The sequence below is a fragment of the Austrofundulus limnaeus genome, unplaced genomic scaffold (assembly GCF_001266775.1).
Source record: "Austrofundulus limnaeus strain Quisiro unplaced genomic scaffold, Austrofundulus_limnaeus-1.0 Scaffold172, whole genome shotgun sequence".
NCBI lineage: Eukaryota > Metazoa > Chordata > Actinopteri > Cyprinodontiformes > Rivulidae > Austrofundulus > Austrofundulus limnaeus.
The window spans coordinates 1,088,258-1,095,255 of NW_013952574.1; the positions used below are offsets into that span (position 1 = coordinate 1,088,258).

The 6,998-nt window shown below is 39.4% G+C and overlaps 1 pseudogene; it reads left to right on the plus strand.

Annotated features, from left to right (window-relative positions):
- LOC106523965 (contactin-associated protein-like 5) overlaps positions 1-6,998 on the plus strand; it is a 34,729-nt pseudogene that overhangs the window by 25,114 nt on the left and 2,617 nt on the right.

Consider the following 6,998-nt stretch of genomic DNA (forward strand, 5'->3'; position numbering starts at 1 on the left):
TATATATACACATACATACATACATACATACATACATACATACATACAGTACATACATTCATGCATACACCAACTTGTTTAGCGGGGCTTTAAAATGTTTTAGGAGGGCTTCAGCCCTCCTTAAGTCACCACAATGCATTTTGACATGTTTTGGGGACCAATGAGCAGGGGCAGTGCTAGACTTTTTTACAAGGGGTGGCACAGGTTTTTTTGGGGGGCACATGCAAATACTGAAAAGCACTCTGGGTTTAAAAATTCAAGATGGCCACCACAGCTAATACCAAAAGGCTTTATTTCAGCTGTTCCAAGAAATATTGAGCTGAAACTATGTGTAAATTATAGCTAAGAAGAATTATAAAACATGCTGAAAACTGCAACTTATTTTTCTGCCGTTTTTATGCTARGTTCACACCYAACACATTTTGAGCAGCAGAAATMTGCCCAACGCCTCAAGRTGAACYCGCTARGTTCAGACCGGAACAGAGACTAGAGGCGCATCTGAAGAGGGAGGAGCYTCTTGGTTTTTTTCCGGTCTGTCTCAACAGCGGATGAAATAAAGCTAAAATAAAGAAAATGACTTTGCTTTATTTACTAAAGAGCAAGTGAACGTTGCGCACACCAGAAACTTAATTCACCAGAGGATTTAGAGGTGGTTTGTTCGGTTAGTTTCACCACTCCACGAGCTGCGAGCTGACAAACAATTTTTTTGTCACAAGCCCAGTTTAACACCGCGGTCAGTCTAACGAGCTGCTGACCCACATCGGTGCTGATATCTCCAGCCAGAACTCGATTTCAGCTAAAGAGCTTCTGTCCGTCTGTTTCAGGTTAGTGGGCAACATTCAGGAAACTGTCACATGGAAAAATGAGTCTCTCTGATTGGCTGACGAGGTGTGTCAAGCAGAAAAAGTTCAGATTTTTGAACTCGAGCATCGGCTGCTTTGGATGCAGCACATGCACGGAAAACCCTCAACCGCACCTTCCGCTTCCTTCCCCCTAGAGGCGCATCCACCATAGACGTTGCAAGTAAACCGGCCGCTCCTGCAGCTCGTTCAGTGTGAATGTAGCATAAGGCATACTACGCTGAAGATTGGTGAAGAAGTAAACAGAAACTGTCTTTACCAAATTCTAAATGCTGGTCAAATGTTCAAGGCCACCACAGCTAACTTTAAAAGACTACTATTCAGTTATTTTAAGACTTATTGAGATCAAATTTGTTGTAGATTAAGAAAACTGATTGTCGATGCTAATCCCAAATTATGCTAACCACTAATGCTAATGCTAAATTTACAATTTACACATTCATTTTTGAACATACACAGCTGAAATTGTATCTAGTAGTTTCAGAGAACAATATTTAACTTAATCTAAATGCGAGTTCAAAATCTAAGATCTGCACTCACTTGTTAATTATTTGTGGGTGGCACCTGGGGTGGCCAATCAGATGCCAGGATTGGCACTTGCCACCCTGTCCACCCCTAAGATTCTGCCCCTGCAAATAAGACAAAAACTGGAGCTTTTTGGCAAATTGTTTTTTAATTGTTGTGTGGAAGGATATCAAACAAATCCACATTTGCAGATTRAAAAATAAAAGCTACAACTCCTTCATAAGTGAAAAACTGAGCAAAGAGGCCAAGGTTAGAATTTTCTTGAACCCTTACATGTAGTTTTGATTTTCTTTCTTCTCTGTCTCAGCCTCCACCGAGGTCCTCTTCTCCTTTGATGTGGGTAACGGCCCTCTGGAGGTTCGCGTGAAGGCTAGCTTCCCGCTGAACGACAACAGGTGGCATCTTGTTCGAGTCGAGCGAAACGTGAAAGAGGCATCGCTTCGCCTCGACGAGCTCCCTGCTGCCACACAGYAGGCTCCTGCTGATGGACACATTCACTTGCAGCTGAACAGCCAGTTATTTATAGGTCTGTACAGCCGTGCGTTCTTGTCACAAAACTGCAAAACACAATTTAAAATGAACAAGACAATAGGACACTGAGTCTATTTTAGCTTGAGACAATAGTTATTTTCTATACAGTTTCCTTCTACAATACGCCTCATCTTTAGTTTCTCCTCAGTTTTATTCTTGTGTTTTATCCATATTTTCTTCACTCTGCTAACAAAATCCCTCTGAGCTTATGTGCTTTACATCAACTCTAGGAAGGCTGATTTTAAACTTTTGTCTTCTTATAAGAGAAAAGCTCTGATTCACATCCTACTGTTAGATTCAAGAGAAAACACATTATTTACAATTAAACATACAAGAGAAAATATTGGTTAAAAAAAGGACTATGTTCTTAAACCACATTGTGATTTTTTTATTTGCTCTCAAAACCATATAAAACTCTTCAGATACAAAGTAAAATCCCTTSTTTGTGGTGGTCATTTGCTGTGGAAGAACATCTGAACTCCATCCTTTAATGAAGGCATTCTTATTCTGACAATTCCTGACCAAATTCTCAGTCCTGGCAGGTACTTGTCACAGTTGCAGTGTAGGGGAGGAAAAAAAGCTGTTTACCTCATCATAATGTGAAGGACAGTTTGTCAGTCTCAGACAATTATAATGTTATGGAGCTTGAACTCTGAGGACGGTTGAAAAAGTTGCAAACCACTAAGTTTTGGGGGATGAATTTTATCCAGACAAATAAGCTGTCAGATGAGCGTGATAACTCACCGGTCCTCGGGACATTAACAGCCAACAAGGTGCTTGATGAGCAGAGAAGGAAGGTTTTKATTTGACTTTAGCTATTTGTGTTATTTAAGCTGCTATAACACACATAAAAGAGGGAACATTGATGGATTTTACAGTTTTGTTGGCAAGAGTTAAACTCGTTATCGACCATGATTCAGTTTCAGTCTGGGAAAACATCAAGCCTTGTGGGTAGAAATAAATTAGATCCAATATGCTCATATTTTAAATTAGTTTAGAGCAAAACGCTTTGCCCACCTCATTAAAAAACACAAATACTGGAGGTTTTCAAACTATACCGTCTCCAAAATATAAGCATTCGTTCTGTTGTCTCTGGATCATGTGTCATTTTTAAGTCTGATTTGATCATTACTTGGAGTAAAAACAAGAAACTTTTAAAAACATTAATTTTTTTAGTATTTTATTCCTATTTATGGCCCATTAAAAAAAGGATATATATWTTTTTTATATTTACGTGTTTGTGTCTCTTTAGGAGGCACTGCTTCCAGACAGAAGGGTTTTCGAGGTTGTATCCGCTCCCTGCAGCTGAACGGTGTCACCCTGGACCTGGAGGGGAGAGCGAGGATCACCCCCGGGGTTCAGGCRGGATGTCCAGGCCACTGCAGCAGCTACGGCTCCCTCTGCCAGAACTTTGGTCGCTGCGAGGAGGAAATCAAAAGCTTTTCATGTGATTGTGGCTCATCTGCTTACACTGGAGCTTTCTGCGACCAAGGTATACTTTTATCCACAGTGTCCAATTTATCATACTTACAGGAGTAGAACAATGCAGACATATTAAGATCTCAGTTTCAAACACTCATTCAAGCCTTTACCTGTCTCATGACCCTCAAAATTTCATAAGTTTTTTTTTTTTTTTTTTAGAGAAAATCCATATTACTCACATGTGGGTTGGGGGTGTTGTAGGCGGACTGCCGGCTGAGAATGCCAGGACATGAGGTGGAGATAAAAGTGTCTGCTGGGAAAGGAGGACAGGGAGAGGTGGGAAACTTAGTAGCGGCAGAGTGGGTTGGGAGATGGTTATTCAATCTTGTTTTTTTTTTTGCGTGTGTTTTTATTTATGTCCTCTGAGATGTAAAATAAATTTGAAGCTGAGTTTTTTAAAACAATCTGTGAGATTTGAAACAATCCATGACATTGCAATACTGTATGTCTTATTCAGAAAAATCTTTGATCTGCCACTGCATTCATCTATAACAGTGGGCCCTATCTCTGGTCCTCAAGGCCCACCATCCTGCATGTTTAGATGCTGCTGGCTGAAAAGTGTGACTCTATCCATGACAGATTTGTGGCCAAACTTTTGATATCGAAGTAGAAACTCCAGCAGGATGAACCCCATGCTGTGAAGTGCACAGCAGTAGGAGGGTTTTCTCATCTCCCAGCTACGTGACAAAGAATCAACTGTTTTTGGATCGAGCATTCTGAGCCCTTGTGGGTTGGGTACTGTCATGATCTGTGTCTGAGGATTTGGGTTTGAATTTTCGACTGTAGTCACCCTTTTGTGTACACTCTATGTATCCTGATGTAGCCTTCCTCATACAAACAATATAATAAAGAGAATGTGGTTTCCAGAAACAGAAGAAGCATGACTAAAGAGTTCCAACGAAAGCACTTTGTCATAATATATTTTACCTCAGCTTGAGTTTACACAAGTTAACTTGTAGGGAAAACTACAGTGAGATAAGCCTCTTGTGTGTTCAATAATTAAGAACTCCAGCTGTGCAGCTTGTTGGAACTCCACAGGTTTATCTGCACAGGAAGTCAGACCTCTGACACCTGACTGTGATATAATTATAGAGCCAGATTTGCAAAAGTTTTTTTTATCACCTGTCAGCTATTTTTTTTCTAAAGCTGCTTTTTGCACTGGCTCGCTAATTAGGTGATGTCAGGGCAACAGAGACCCTACACATGTATGAATAATACATAAGAGTCCTCCTGGGAGATTAGTTTTTACTCAGAGTCAGTGTGAAGATGTACTTTTTGTGTCATGCAAATCAGATGCAAAATATATACCCTGCATGGGAAAAGTTTTTAGTTTTGTTTGTTTGCTCTTTCAAATTAGATGCAGCTTTTGCTTGAATCTATTTTTCTGGCATTGAGGAACATTTATGCAGTTTTATGTTACAATGAGATTTTTATACCATCCTTGAATTCAAGTTGATAAAGAGGTCGTTAAAGTTAATAATTTTAAATGCCATGCTGAAAGTGTCTCAAATGTGTTTTAATTCATTTTGTTACATCCTCTTCAGAGACAGAAAGAGGAAAGCAGTGTTTAGTTCGAAAGTTTTCTGGCTTCAATGGCTTGGATGGAGGCTTGTTAAGTAAACTGTCTAAAATAAATATAAAAAGAGCAACTTGCTGAAAAATAAAACATGTTTTGATTTCCCTCTGCAGAAGTCTCAGTCACCTTCAAACCAGAGACGTCCATCAGCTACAGCTTTAAGGAGCAAAACGTAAAAGAGCCCAACAGCAGCTCCTCCTCCTCCTCCACTGTTTCTGACGTGGTCCTAAAAGCAGAAAACATCTCCTTCAGCTTCAGGACCGGCCAGAGTCCCGCTTTGCTCCTGTGTGTGCTCTCCTACCACAGAGAGTACCTGGCTGTTTTACTCAATAAGCAAGGTAAATATTCTAGGGTTTATTGAGCACAGCCGAGTTTTCAGTTCCAGAATAGTTGATGTGCTTCGTTCTAAATGACGTGTCTTGAAAAGACAAACTTGTGGAAATGTGTTAGCAACTGCTGAAAGTGATGATGTTTGTCAGCTCTGAAAACACCTTCTCTGATTTGTGAATTATGGTCATTGCTGCTCTGTGAACACACTTTGTAGAAATGTGACAAGTGGTGATTAATTAATGGTACAGGAAGTGGTGAGTAATGGACCATCAAAATGTATTATAAACAGCAAGAATCTGAAAATGTACTTAAGGTCATTTTGACCAAATATGACATAATTCTTGGTTTGATGTGGCTTCAACATTATTATTTACTACACAATAATAAAAACTAACAGGAAATTTGAACAGATATGAGAAGATTGATTGGAAATTGTAACTATCTCAAGTGACCTCATGAAACATAAAATCATTCAGGTTAAAAAAACAGATCCACTATTTAGCATTTTACGCTTTTTTACAAACAATGTCAACGTCTTCATCGTCAAGTCGTTGTCACTTTTTGTTACTCGAAACTATAATTCATTAATTTATAATAAATGTAACAATACATAGCTTATTTTTGTTTGAGTGCAGACAAGCTGGAGGTGAGGTACAGACTGGACAGCAGTAAAGATGCAGAGATCCTGAGGAGCAAAGTGAAAAACCTCACCAACCAACAACTGCATTCTGTTAGCATCACCAGACAGGCAGACACTGTCACTCTGCAGGTAAAACATCCTTTAAATTAAAACATACAAATCTTCAGTTCAGCATGAGAAACAACAAGCAGGCAGCAGGGACACGCTGCTGCAACACACTTTAAAATGTTTTCTCATGGGGTAAAGATAAAAATCTCATATATTTTAACTTTGGATTATTCAGTGTTAAACTGTACATTCATGAGACAAATCACAAGAGCTGAAACATGAGGCTTTTTTGAATTTTCTTTCAGATTGACCAACACGATCAGGAGGAATTTAGCCTGACATCTGATGTTGAATTCAATGGTGTTGAGTCACTGACTCTTGGCCGAGTGCGTGGTAAGTTTTAAACTACACTGATGCATCTCAATAATCCATGTAGAAAAAAACAAACAAATAAAAAAAACTTGAGTAGGTCCTCCGGGTGGATTCACTTTTGTTGAAAATGTTTCATCCCTTCTTAAAGAGGCTTCTCCAGTTTGAGGAGTTTCAGGTAAACTCAGCCTTATAAGCAGTACTTTCACATGGTGGACAAACAAGTTTAACAATGTCACCAAAACTGGTAGTTCACATTCAAAAGAGGACCATCAGCCTAACAATCGTTAGAGGCTTAATATTCCCTATTGTTCCAGGAGTTTTGTTTGCCGTAACAGCATAAGAGAGAGACAAATGGGCACGAAGACCCCCGCCTCCTCGTTTAATCATAATTGTGATTCGTTTCTCATCCAAGTCATCTCCAATTTGGCACGCTTCTCTTCCTGCATACTTTGTCCTAGAGCTGCCATTGTCATTTATATTTGTAAAGCTCCTGTGCCAAATGATGGCTTTGACTTTTGGTGCCTGTACAACTTATAGTTTTTGAAATATTAATGTTTAATAATTTATAATGGGAGTCAATGGAGCCTTGTATTGGTCCAATACTGCCCCTGCTGTATCTACTCAGTACTGCACC